The following is a 14,520-nucleotide window of genomic DNA, read 5'->3' as shown; positions in this document are numbered from 1 at the left end:
GAGAACTGAATTTTATATCCTGGTCTGCAAGCATGAATTTTATAAAATACATTATTGTTTCCTTTAGTCTCTTTTTGACACTTTTTAAAAATCTTCTACATTCCTTCTATTGTTATGGAAGATCCCCTATTCTATAACAATGCTGGTAGTTGCAGTAATTCCCTGAAAAGAAAACCAAACACTTGCTTTCAAAGAAACAAAAAAGATTTTTGTGTTCCAAAGATACAAAAAAATTCAGAGAAATGCAGAAATAGATGGTCAGTCACCAGTACAGAGGATTTCAGAAGACCTATCATCTATTTTAAATGCAATTCTCATGGTCAACTGTATCAGAAAGCCCATGGAATTTTGATTATTAAGGACTAGACTCCATGAAGATAATGTAAACTGGGTAAATCTGTGAATTTCAGCAGTCTTCCATTACACATTTGTCACCCATTATCAGCAATGGACAGGAACATCTGAGTTTGGATGAAAAGCCAATTTTATTGAGTATACAAGGCACTTACATAGGGTTTCACTTGTATGGCATTTATATAGGGTTCTGTTTTTCTAACCATTTCCCACTGGGTACACATTCTTCATGACTTCATGGTCACCTGGTAACATTATCTTATCACAAAGTTTCACACACGTTTCTTGGTCACTTCTTGCCCAGGGAGCATTTATCTGTGTGTGTCTCTCCCATGGATTTTGCTCTATCAGGACTAAGACACTTTATCAGTTCCCTTGTACTCTGTTTTATTCCCTACACCTACCTATTGAAATCCTTGGGTTCATTGTTTGAGGCAATGACTTAGAATCCAAGCAAAAGTCCACAAACCAAGGCAGGTTGCACTGCACCATCACACAGGGGTTCTTCCCTATTCTTTGTGACTCTGCTGCTTTTTGGGAAAAAGATTTTTTTCAAAGCAGATACCTGAATTAGCCCAGCAATGAAATCTGCATCTGAAACTCTGGCAACAGGAAAATTCTCCATGAATGACAGCACAGTAAGCTGTACTTCTGCTCCACCAGTACTTATATTGATTATATGAGTTATAATACTCATATTTATTATACTCATATTTATTATATAGTTCTTATTTGCTTACCATCAGGGCTTCTTGACTTCCAAGAACTCAGGCAAATGCCATAAATTACAAGAGAAATTAACTTTGTTGGGAGGAAAGTAAGTCTAATGTCAGGTTGCTGTGGTGACAGATGAGGCTCCCACATGTCCCAGAGGCTGATCCTGTCTCTGGTGTGATCAGGCACAGCAGAAAGGGCTGGGACTGAGGGGCTGCTCCAGCTGAGCACATCCTGAGCTGCACAGCCAATAAATCACACCAGGAACATACACTTGACTGTTTGTTTTAGTTGCAATTAATCAAGAGCAAGAAGTCAGGTGGTGCAGTTTGTGATGGTTTTAAGATGGACATTTAAAGAAAAGAAATGGGAGAAGAGACAAGAATCTCTTTGCCTGCATTTAACTTTCTAAACTTTGCCATTTTTTTTCCTCACTTCTCTTTTCTTCTCCTTATATACACATAGAATAACATTACTTAGTCCCCAATGAGATTTCACAGGTATTTGCCTGTTCCTTAGAACCCAGGAAGAGGCACAGTCACACACCACAGCTCAGCAGCTCACAGGGAACCCAAACATGCTCCAGCCACACCAACGAGCTCCTACCAGTCTCACAGAAGCAAAACTAGTATCTCAATCCCTGATTTCTCATTCTTGGGAAGATATTCCCCACAAAATAAAGCTAAAAATAAGGTAATAGAAGCAGCACTCTGCACCTCCCTGCAGCTGTTTGTACACTCTTTTCTCATGCAATTTTGCTGGTAACAGGAATTTTCTCATGCAATTTTGCTTTGGCAAGGAACAGACCCATGAGAAGCCACACCAAGGAGATGGGGCCTAAACCCCCTCAGGTGCATAAAACAGAGTTTTCATATTGTCAAACCATTTTTTTAAGGAGAAACACTAGGATACAAAAAGACAAAGAAATCAAAAGCCACTCCTGCCATAAGAAAAGCAACACCTGCTTCACTATGCCCCCATGCTCAGGTACATGATGGGGAGGAGGAAAGGACCACCACAGGCTTTCAGACATTCCTCTGACACAATATCCCCACGTGTGTTCATAGCCTAAGCTCCTCAAAAGCTCCAAGGAGCAGGTAAGGGCTCTGGTAACTGTTTTAGAGAGGGAGGAACAGCACAGAGAGACCAAATGATGTCCCTAATGTCACACAGGAAGCCTGTGGAGAAGGAGGGAGCTGAACACATCTGGCTAACATCAGTTCCAGAGGTCAGCACAGGGAAGGTAACGAGAGGCCTCTGTGCCAGAAGCTGAGTTTTATAAAGCAAACATCACACACGAGTTGGACAAATCACTGCAGTGAATCACACTCAGTATTCAGAGACATGCTCACATTACAACCACAAGCACTTATTTAATTAGAAAAATGGTCTAATTGAGATGCATCTGAAATTGCCTCTGATACAACACAAGCAATAACATACGTAGCTAAGAAAATATGTAGGTTGTGAAGGTGTCTGGGTTTGTGTGTGTAAGGGAAGGAACAAGGGTAAATTGTCAGACTTGCTCAGCAATAATGCTGAATACATTTATTAAACACAATCAAATTTTACAAGGCACTGAAGTGATAACCCTGGAGCAGTGGAAAGTGCAAGCAGCAATAAATATCTTGTAAACACAGAGGTCACAGGCCCGGGTGCTTACAAGCATGGGAAGGGTGGCTTGATGTAAGCAGGATCCTTCAGTGCCTGAGCAGTGAGCTCTCTTTGCTTGGAGAAGGGGTGAAAGAAGACAGAATGGATTATTTTTTAATTTATTGCAATAAATCAGGAGTCAAAGCAATTCAAAGGAATTTGTATCTTATCACTATGTAAAGAAAAATCAAACCTCTATCATTTCAGATCTAAATACAATTACAGGAACAAAATAGCTTTATGTTTAAACCATCTAACTGAGCCTGACAGATGGATACTGTTTATATCCATTTGTATTTATTGAACATAGTAAAAGACTGCAGCTGTTCTGTCAACACCTAGCTGCTTCCAGGGTGTTTGAAGCTGTACATAAATGTAAGAGAATTTTATGGATAAATATATTCCATGGAATAAACATGGTGAAGATACTGTGATATAGCATGTATTTACATTAACAAACATAATACCTTGAACTGGTTCCTATTGATCTTTAAGCACTTCACCAAAGTGTGGATAAAGCAGGTGTGCTCCTACCCTACAGAAATGAAGCCTGGAGATTAAATGCTGCCCAAGGCTGTCAGAAGAGCTCAGTGTGAGCTAGGGGATTAAGCCAGGCCTAGGGCAGCAAGATTTGTACCCAGAGCTTCCCTGCACAGAACTAGAGCCAGCTCAGAGAGCACCCAGCACTGCCTGTGTGCACAGAGCCAGCTCAGAGAGCACCCAGCACTGCCTGTGAGCACAGAGCCAGCTCAGAGCACCCAGCACTGCCTGTGTGCACAGAGCCAGCTCAGAGACCACCCAGCACTGCCTGTGTGCACAGAGCCAGCTCAGAGAGCACCCAGCACTGCCTGTGTGCACAGAGCCAGCTCAGAGCACCCAGCACTGCCTGTGTGCACAGAGCCAGCTCAGAGCACCCAGCACTGCCTGTGTGCACAGAGCCAGCTCAGAGCACCCAGCACTGCCTGTGTGCACAGAGCCAGAGCCAGCTCAGAGAGCACCCAGCACTGCCTGTGTGCACAGAGCCAGAGCCAGCTCAGAGCACCCAGCACTGCCTGTGTGCACAGAGCCAGCTCAGAGCACCCAGCACTGCCTGTGTGCACAGAGCCAGAGCCAGAGCCAGCTCAGAGCACCCAGCACTGCCTGTGTGCACAGAGCCAGAGCCAGCTCAGAGAGCATCCAGCACTGCCTGTGTGCACAGAGCCAGAGCCAGCTCAGAGAGCACCCAGCACTGCCTGTGAGCACAGAGCCAGCTCAGAGAGCACCCAGCACTGCCTGTGTGCACAGAGCCAGCTCAGTGAACACCCCAAAACTCCCCTTCTGCTTTCATCTCACCATGTGGGGCACTCAAAGCCCAAGCCTGACTCTGGCCATGCTGTCCATCACCAACCCTGATATCATTCCTGCCTTAGGAATTCGGGAAGAGCCTCTGGCTGTCAGTGATCTGACCCACACCAAATCTGCCCCCACTGGCCAGAGGACCAGAAAGAGTTCTTTAATTCACAGAGATACAATCCCACACCTCATCAGTGAGGTTTCACATATACATGAACAACAGCTCCTCATGTAAATCACACACTGCAAGCCAAGGGTTTCAGTCAGATGAATCCTCTCAGCCCTGCAGGTTTTCCTGGGATTTCTCCTGCCCAGAGCCATGGCACATGCTGGATTTTGTTTGCCCACTGTGCAGGTGGAAAGTGATTGCACCACTGCATATGGCTCAGCTTCAGGTACTTTTTCTTTTAAATTTCACAAATAATTGTGGAGTATGCTTCATTGCAGCCTGTGCTTAGAGAACTGGACAAGAACAGAAAGGGAAGAGGGTAACACTGGTTGGGGAAAAAAAAGAAACTTTTAAAGTCAGGCTGCATAGGGCTGGGAGGTGAAACAATCTGAGAAGATTTTTGTGGGAGTCCCCTGGAGGCAGCTATTTTATGTTGCTGAGGCTCCTACAAAGAATTTCAGTGCAGGAAATGGATCATTTTTCCTGCTATGGATTCTCCCTCACCTTCATAGTCCCTACACTCCAAACTGTCAAAGTGCTGTGTAACCTACTTTAATGCTTTTCAGAAAACACAAACAAATTTTATGGAGCTCTCTGGACAGCAGGAATGGAAAGATTTTACTGGGAGAGAAGAGCTGTTAATCTGGCAATAAGATAGATGCTGGAACACAGTAGAAAACAGATCAGTGATGAAAAATTACTTACCTGGAAGCAAGCACATGGATAAAAATGGGGAGGGGTAGTATGTGGGGGGATCCAACTTCCTTTCTGCCTGAATTGCTAAACTATCAGTCATTTCTAAGCAGTGTGAAATCACAATGTTCATTTTAAAATCATCATCGACTGATTGCCAAATTCTTGTTCAATAGAAAGGGATATCCTCATCTGCACTCTGTGCCTGTGGAAGGGGCATCTTAGGAAAAGAAAAATGGAAGGGAAAGAAGAGCTGGCCTGCTAATCCCATATGGACAAGGCAGGAACTGAGTGCAGGCTCCCTGATTCCCAGACAAGAGCCACATTCCCAGTGGACCACCATCATTTTTCATCTGGAAATGTGCATGCACACAGCCACAGAGGCAGGAGCAGCACAATCACAGCTGTCCTGGCCTGCCACTAAGGCCTGAACTCTGAAATGAGAGCCATCATCTCAACAGCTGAGGGGCACAAGGACAGTGCTGGCAGTGCAGCTCTCCCTGAGGAGCCGTGTCCTGCAGGCTCACACAGAGCCAGGCACCAGGGCTGACCCCTCCTCACAGGGATCAGCATCCCAGCCCTTCCCTGCCTCTGCCTGGGGAGCTGTGCCTTCCAGAATTACCCTGCAGAAACCCAGAGCTGCCACAGCAGCATCTTAAACACAAAAATCATACCCTGCTGCCTTCCTCCCCACAAACATCTTTATAGCAGACAGCAGGTTCTACTTAGGCAGCAGACAGAGCAGAAAATACTGCTTGAAAAGCTTTTGAAGTGAAGATGGGACTGTAAGAGCAGATGCCTGCCCCTCCCTCCAGGGAGTGCAGATGTGGATGTGATTCTGCTCTGCAGCTCCAGGATTTGTCTCTTCCAAAACGCCCTGAGAGTTCAGGTAAGGGCTGGGCACTGGGGTTGCGTGTGTGTGAGAGGGCTCAAGCACTCCTTTCTGCTGAAGGGCAGCAGAGCTGTCACAGCACAGCCTGCAGAGGGGAGCTGGGCAGCAGAACTCACTCACCTGGAGGGGGCACAGGTACATCCCCCGTGCTAGCACCGAGTTTTGGGACAGAGCTGAGGCTTAGAGCACCTTTGAAACACAAATTGGAGCAAAACACATCAACAAATCCCTTGAAGTTGTTTGTTTCTGCTCTAAGTTCTGCAAACAACAAACAAGGTGTCTGTGCAGAGGTTCCAGCCAACAGCTGCCATTAACATACACAAATCTTCCGTTCAGAGGAAGCCTCCAGCAGACAGTTTTTCTGTCTTAATTTGATTCTTTTGACTTTTCCATCCTGTCTGTTTTCATCTTTCCTCATTAAAAGGACTTTTTAAGAAAAGATTTTTTTTTTAAAAAGCCAAACATGGCTAATTATTTTAATGAGCTACAAAAAAAAAAGTTGCTTTCTACTCTGAATATAAGCAAATGTCAACATTGCATGGGGAGCAGAGGCAGCACAGCATCTTATTACTATACCATCAGCTCCTATATTTGATTAATGAAGACTCACAGGACTAATTTTATGCTGCTTCATTAAAAGCCTGGGGCAATTAGCATAAAGGTTAGACTACTACATTATTAAAATGTTATTTTTTAAAACAAAATAATTTGCTTCTTTTCCTTTCTCTTTGGAAAAAAAAAAAAAAAAAAAAAGCTCACACTAGTTAGACAAAAGGACTTACTCTCTTTTTCAACTTCTTATGTTGAGAAACATGAATTGCTAAATCTCATCAAGGATTTTAGCATGGCAGCAAAGCAGCTGCCCAGTCTCTACAAAAAGGCAAAAGCAGTGCTCTCCTGTAAAGCAGCACACAAAGGGAACAAACAGCCTTTCTGCTCAGAGCACAGGGTGGTGATAAACTTAAAATTCAGCCAGCACCTAGAGGGAGGGGGAGAAATCCCTCATTCCAAACAGCACATCCATTTCTCACAACTAAACCTGTCTTGCAAACCTCTCCAAATGATGATCAAAGGCAAAAGCTCATATATGCAACACTGCAAGAGCTGAAGTGTACATCATAAAAAGGCAGAGGCATCTCCTATTCTTTGAGGCTTTATTGAGAGAACAGAGGAAGAGCTGCTTCTGAACTTGCAGGTGAGTGAATTTCTAAAGTGCATAACACTGGCAGCCTTGCTGTGCTGTTGATTCAGCATCCCGCTGGACAACAAACAGAGCAAGGGTCAAACCACTCCACCATTCCCTGCTCCCTTTTTCCTCTCCTTCCTCAGCTCAGCAGCTCTCTGTAAACCAGCTTCCTCCCCAGCCTCTGCCTCCTCCTCCTCTGCTACAGCCCCAGGAATGAAATAAAAAACCATAAAAAAGCAGCAGCAGCCCTAAGGAACAGACTTGATGAAAAAGAAAAGCTAACTGCCAGACAAGCTTCAGTCTGCTGCAGAGCTGCTTGGCACGTGGGAGGACTTGCCAAGACGTGCCCAAGGCACAGCTCTGCCTTGCAGTGCCTGCTGGCACTCGAGGGGTTAAAGCAATCCAAGCAGGCCTGCTGGAGAAGCACTACAGCAGGAAGAAAGAGTTACAAATGATTTTTCTTGGCAAAAGCAGCTGGTTGGAATAGTAGAAGGATTGTGCTTACTCCTCATATATAAATGCCAAAATGAGGCGTGCTGACACTTTCCTGGCACGGCCCAGCCCTTCCAGCAGCCCAGCACTTCACCCCAGCTTGTGGAGGGACAGAAGGACACACAGGGTGCTCCTTCCCCAGCTGACCAAGCCTCCTCTCCGTGGCATGATCCAGCTTTTCATGGAAAGCACCCATCCACCAGCACCCCATGGGTTCAGCTCAGCTCTCCCTTCCCACAGCAATGCCTGATTTTCTGCCCAGTGTTTGGGGTTCTGTGGAGCCACCAGAATGGATGAATTCTGGGGCATTCTGCTGGGGAGAGGGGCATTCATGAATAATAATTTTAGACAAGATCATGTCTGCTGAAATACCAGAATTTTGAAACTTGCATAACCAGCAGCCAGGCTTTTCCCTTACCTGTTCTCCAGCCCCTAAGTCACCCTGGCTAAGAACTGGCAGGGAATTTAGGGTAACCCTTTCCCTGGTCCCAGGGTACACAGCTCAGCAATCTACAGGCCTTGAGAGCTGGAAGCTACATCCAGATCATCAAGTTTAATAGACACTAATCCTCCTAAGGATCTAATCCCCTTGTACTGCTTCTTTAGACTCACACTTTTGACTTCCACTGAAGTTTCACATGGGTTTTATAATTCCATTTTGCCTTGCTAGAAGAACAAAAAAAGGAAAAGAAGAAAAAAAGAAATGCTTATCTATTCCAATTCCTATCAGTCTTACACAAAGTGATATGATTTAATTCATCACTATTTAATTATATGAAAAGGTGGCTCCACAGCCAGTGCAGAGGTTCATGGCAGGGCTTTAAGAAGATGAAGGTCAAATGGCTATTTTGGGAGCAATTAGCTTGTCCAAAGGCACATGTGATGCAGCCTTGGCTTTTGCCTGCAGGCAGCTCTCATGTTTTGAACAGGATGGCTGAAGTGTCTTTGCAGCTGAGGAAAGAAGGTGATCCCCACCTGTGCCAGAGGATCTTCTCTCCTCACACCAGGCTCACTGAGGCTCAGTGCCCTGTCTGGCTCATCACCTCCTCTCTCAATATAGAGCTGCTCTCTGACACATTCATATTCAGCACCATTCCCTTTCTAGCATTTTGCTCTTCTTTTTAATCTCTCCTGTTTCCCTTGTAGAGATGGATTTTCTTATTTATTCCTACAGCCCAAACCAACCCCTTTCTCTCTTGCTCTCCAAAAGTAATGACAACACATGCCCATTATTTCTCCAAACATCACTTTGGACACTCAGATAACTGTTCTTAAAGAGGCAACTAAGGAACAACTTCTTGCCAGCCGATTTATATCAGGCTCCCCAACTCCACAGGCAAAAATACACATTTGCAAGCTGGGAGGGAGGGATCAGTTCTCTGATATCATCTGCTGCAGCCCTGCACCACGAGCAGCAGCTTTCTCATGGTAAGCTTGGTTCTTCTAGAGCCCCCACAATGCCAAGGATTAAATCCCCAAACCTCCACATCCCTTCCGGAAAATAAAATGGGCTAAAACCCATGAGACAAAACTGTAACTAATTGTAGCAATCAAACCAGAAAATCTTTACTGGTTTAACTTTTTTTTCACCACACTTTGATTGATTTCTGTATCAGGATTATTAGGAGCAGCTCCTACTAGTTGTGACTTTTTCTTTCCACATGCACATCAGAAATCCATGCTGCCTGCAGCAATGCCCATTCAGACTGGAAGGGTTTATCATGAAAAGATCACCTCATGTACTCATCCCCCAGCAAGTCTCCTTACTGTGATCCAGTACACCAGGGCTGCACAAAGAGGAAATGCTTGCAAGGCAACTTTTCTGTAAACATATACATCCAGCATGAGGCTTCCAGACTGTCAGATTGCTTTACAAAAGAAAGACACATTTTCCCACATTTACAGTCTGGGGAGGAGGAGAGCCACATTCTCAAAATATCAGAAGGCAAGATACTGTGCTGCAAGTGGGAAGTCAGCTTGGACCTGCTATCTCCAGGATCAGAATTGTATTAGCAGAAGTTAGGGAAAGAAAAAATAAAGATCCAAAGAAAGTTCACTGTGCTGCTGTTGCAGAAAGAGAAATTCAATCCTGCAGCCTGGGTTGTTAGGAGGAGGAGATGGTGTGATGGCAGAACAGAGAAATGTATCAGAAAAATTATCAGCATTGATGGAAATGTCATGCCCATCACTGAAGAGCCCCCTAAACTGCCCTGATCTCACAGGGCCCTTTTCCTAACTCCATTCCTGGGCCTGGAAGCTCAGCAATCAGTCTTGTAAATTTTCAATTTTCAAATCCAGGCAGAAGGTTTGTTTTTCTTGAGCCATGTGCCAATGCTATTTTGTGCTGTACAGCTTCCAGTATTTTCTTAAGTGCCTTGAGAGGCTTGGCATGAAGGGCACTGTGGAAATGGAGCTTTAACTGATTGCTTCCAGCTTCTGCCTCAGCCTCCCTCCAAAATGAGGGATTTCAGCAGCAGGAGATGCTCCTTTCCCTGCACATGAGGGGAACTGTGCCTGCTGCAGCACACACAAAACAAGTGTCAGCAGTGCAATAGCAATGTCCCTCCCCAGCAGGGTGGTGACCAAGCACCACAAATGGCTCCAGTTTAGAGCAGAGCCCTCACCCTTCTCTGTGCCCACACTGCAAGGCACACCAGATATTTCTCTTTCAGCCAGCAACTCCAAGGACTGGCTAACAACACCCTTCCCATACAGAAACCACACACAACCACGTGGGGAAGAACTCTCCCAGCTACCAGAGAGGTCAGCCTCAATCACAGCTTCCAATTCACTAATAAATGAACACACCAGAGCCCCCTGAAATGAGCTCAGCTAATTGGAGGTGTTGGGGGATGACTAATTCATGACTAGCCATGGCCAGGCAAACTCCTTCTCTACTTGCAGAGCCATGTGCAGAATCCCCAGCTGCCATCCTGACCTGCAGGTCAGATCCACAGCATCACTGGGAGCAAGGAGCAGGGATAAAGGGAAAACTGTATAATGCTTTCCCCCATTAACACTTGACTTTGGGCACACAGCATCACACTGTTCTTTGTCCAGCATCTTTAAAGATTTTTGAAAGAATATCCTAATTAATCTGTGGAGGAATTCAGGCAAGACTGCTTTAAGCATTTTTAGCTTAAAAATGCGGTGTTGTCAAGCATTTTCCTTGTTCCTATTTCACAATGTTCTCATGTGTTTGAGGCTATTATAAAGGAGCATAAAGCATCAATAAACCCCAAGATTATGCAACAGCATTAAAACACATAATATTTTGGGGCTCCACAGTATTATTATTTAATGATAGGAATTTTTCTGCCTTTCATCCAAAGTAACAGTTCTCCCAAAATAGGAGAGCAACTGCCTGTGAGATGGGACAAAGGAAAACCTTTGCAGTGACTTATCAAGGGAGAAAAGGAAATGACAACTCTTGTCCATGGGAAGATACTGTTGAAATTCAGCTAAGTGGGATGAATCTAGAATTCACTAGAGAGAGCATCTGAGGATATTTGAGAATATTATCAAAGTTTTGCTGCTGATCCACAGACATAAAGCTAATAGTCATAGTAGTAATATTAATAATAACAGTCATCATCAAAACAAGCCTTCTGGGCATGCTTGCCTTGTCACATCTTATGTAAACTGATCACATCTCAGTGATAGCCCTGGTCACTTCCAGAGCAACTCCCACCCAATTGTGCCAATGCATCTTACAACCATTAACAAATTATGCTGTGTTTTCAACACTAAAATAACAAATGTTATTCTCCTTTCATGCCATGATTCAAACTCTGTTGGGTTCTAAGAGAAATTGAATCAATTCTTCACTGTTAAAAAAAAAAACAACCAAAACCAATCACAAAGAACAAAGGAGGAATAAAAAAAGTCAAAGTTATGCAAGGTGGTCTGTGAAGCACTTGATTCTTGGTGCTGCAGCTAAGAAACTGCTTAGTGTCTGATTTAGGAGAAAATCAGAAGCAGCAATAGATACTTGTGCTAAAACAGAGCCCAGACCCTTCCCAGAAGGGGCAGGAGCTGAGGAAGGGGTGGCTGAGGGATGTGGGTTCAGTCACACAGAATCCCCACAACCCAGAGCAGGTGCATTGCCCTCTGCTTGGTGGGGAAACTAAATAACCTGTCAAGAAACAGCACTTTTCCCACACATAAATACAGCACTGTCAAGCAAGGGGAGGCCTCCTCCCTGCTTCTCTCCTTTTGCTTATTTTCCATTAGTCACAACACAAATCAAGCTGCCAGGCTGTCAGGGACTCCAAAGAAGCCAGCAGTGCTGCTCTCCCTGGCAGCAGCAGCCCAAGGAGAGCTTTGGGATGTGTCCCCACGAGCTGCTGCCCCTCCCTGCCCTGGTCCTGGATGGGGACAGCACTCAAACTCACACTGCTAACACAGCTGCTGCCCCAGGGTCACACCAGGATCACCCAGCCCAACAACCCACTGCTTTATACTGCACAACCAAAATACACAAACCCCCAAAGGCACTTTACAAATTGTGTATTGACATTAAGTACTTGATTTGCAATAAAATCAAAAGCATAAAGTGATGCAAAAATTAACATTTTACTTGTCCAGATTGGAGTATTGCTTTAGACATGGTGCTGCACTGCTATTTGCTCTAAGATTTATTTAACAGCTGGATAGAAATATTTGGCCTTCAAAGAAGAGCTTGAGTCTTCCCTTTGAGAAAACTACTGAAGTTATATTTCAGTACTATATTATTTCCTTGATTCCAGCAGAGGAGGAGGGTTCAGTTTCATACGAAATAAAATAAAGAGAATAAACTTCCATCTATTTGGGCTTTAATCTCATGCAGGAATTAATTTTATCACATAAATAGACATAGATCTCTCTCTTCCTATTAACTCCTGAGGAGTAAGAGCTAATCTGGAAACTACTACTGAGGAGATCACCTTAACACCATTTTTCATCTCTGTAGATAAGGAGCTCAGACGTGGTGTTTAATGCATTTCATAAATTAATTGGTTCCTAAACTAACTTACATCCAGAGGAGTTAGTAAAATATGCTGGCAAAAGGAGAGCAGGGAAATCTTGTCTGTCTGAAAGGAGCTGGTTGGAGTTTTCATCTGGGCCCTTGAACATTTTATCTGCTCTGTTAATACTGAAATCCAAGTTTTCCCAATCCTACCCATAAACATCTTTCTTCACAACTACACAGCACACATTTAGGTAAATCTGATGACACTAAGTCTCTCACCAAAGACAGACAGACTCAGTTATCAAGCAGACAAGTATCTGAAGAAGTCCATATGCATTTAGACTTTACGAACACTCAATTTGGGATGGAGGCTCCTATTTTATATTTTACCAAAGAGAAAGTTAAAACTCCACTGATGATGGTGTTCCAATCATCTAACCACTAAAGCTGCCTTTTCTAACAGGTATTTTTCTCAACAGTAGATCTGCTCATTTAGTTTTGAATTTTGAAACAAGGGGAATTGTTTAATTGGCCATTGCAAAATAACCCACACATGGAGGGATCCCAAGTCTTCCACACTCATTAGTTAAATATCACTGTGTTTTTAACATTCCCTCATCTGAAAGAGAGGAAACCAAAGCAATGCATTCTGTAAAGCCCTTCCCCCTCAGGTCAGTGCTTCAGCTTAGTGCTACACCAATTGCCACATAATTTATTTAACTTCAGAACTGCTGTGCAAATAAGCCTTTGGATGCCGGCCACAGAGGAGTCTCCAACACAGAAACTATGAAATCTTTTTCTTTATTAAACACCCTCAAATCAACGTCACAAGCAGTGATACCCAGGCATGCATGGGATTGGGGTCAGGAAAGGATTTCTTAAACTCTGCCCACTTTTTGCTTAACACTTCTGGCTTTGTGCACTGCACCTTTTGTGGTTTTACTTAGTTACTCACAAAATAATGTCATTAAATGCTAACAAATCAAATCCTTATGAAAACATTTACTTGTCTTGCTGGTTTTCTCTCTACCTCAAACTGACTTCTGTACACAAAATCACCTCAATGCAAACTCACTGAAAGTGTTCCAAGCTTTTTCTAAATTGATGAGATTTATGCAAGCCCAATGACAGTGAGACAGGAAAGAGAGGAATTACTAAAAGGTCAGTTAGAACAAACTATACTTGAATAGATTTTTTTTTTTTTTTAATTTGAAAACAGTTTTTTTATTCCCCTAGATCTGACATTTAAGAGAATGAAATCTTGTTGCCATTCATAGCCACACCAAGAGCTGTAGCAGTTTAAGATTTTATGGATAGGGTAAAACTGCACTGATGCAATAGAATTGATTGAGAAAATTATTTCATTAAAATGGTGCAGTCGACTCATGCAGGAAATATTATTTTGATTTAGGGATATCAATTTAGCATAAATCAGCAATAAAACCATTTAAGATTAAGGTATATCATTGTGGTTTCCTTATCTAGGTAAGAGTGTAAAAGAGTACAATTGAAAATATCATTAGGAGGAAACAGAAGCATGAGAGCTCATGAGAACAAGAGCTATGAAATCTAGAAATTACTTTCAATTAGTGACTGCTAAAACAGAAACACTTCTGCCTGGTGTACCCACATATGAACCACTCCAGTCTGCTGGAAAGCACGTGGCTGAGGCAGGAAGGTAAAGCAAGGCATTTGGTATATCAAGCTAGATTAAATAATACTTTTATCTCACCAACATTATCTTACCCAGACAAACCACCTCCTCTCTCTGGGCTGCCTAATCTGGCACCATATTTCTGCTCAAGGAGCTTTTTCTCCAAGAAGGAAAGTTGCACATCAGACTTAAGGGGAATCTGGCCCAGTTCCACAAGAAGAGGTTTTTAGGGACCCTTGAAAGACAACACTAACAGCCTCCTTTCTTCCCTCCATTCTTATGAGAGCTCTCCAAGAAATTCAAATGTAATACAGTAAGACAGGCAAAAGGAACATGAATGAAGATGGGTAGATGAATGAACAGATGAGCCCATCCAGCCACAGAACTACACAAGGCTGTGAGATTGACTAAAATCTGAGCTCTTGCTGCA

The 14,520-nt window shown here is 43.6% G+C and overlaps 1 protein-coding gene across 7 annotated transcripts in view; it reads right to left on the bottom strand.

Annotated features, from left to right (window-relative positions):
• AUTS2 (activator of transcription and developmental regulator AUTS2) overlaps nt 1–14,520 on the bottom strand; it is a 751,974-nt gene that overhangs the window by 615,449 nt on the left and 122,005 nt on the right. The window lies entirely within an intron of this gene.

This window comes from Erithacus rubecula (assembly GCF_903797595.1).
Source record: "Erithacus rubecula genome assembly, chromosome: 22".
Classification (NCBI taxonomy): Eukaryota; Metazoa; Chordata; class Aves; order Passeriformes; family Muscicapidae; genus Erithacus; species Erithacus rubecula.
This window is presented reverse-complemented; position numbering and strand designations above follow the sequence as displayed.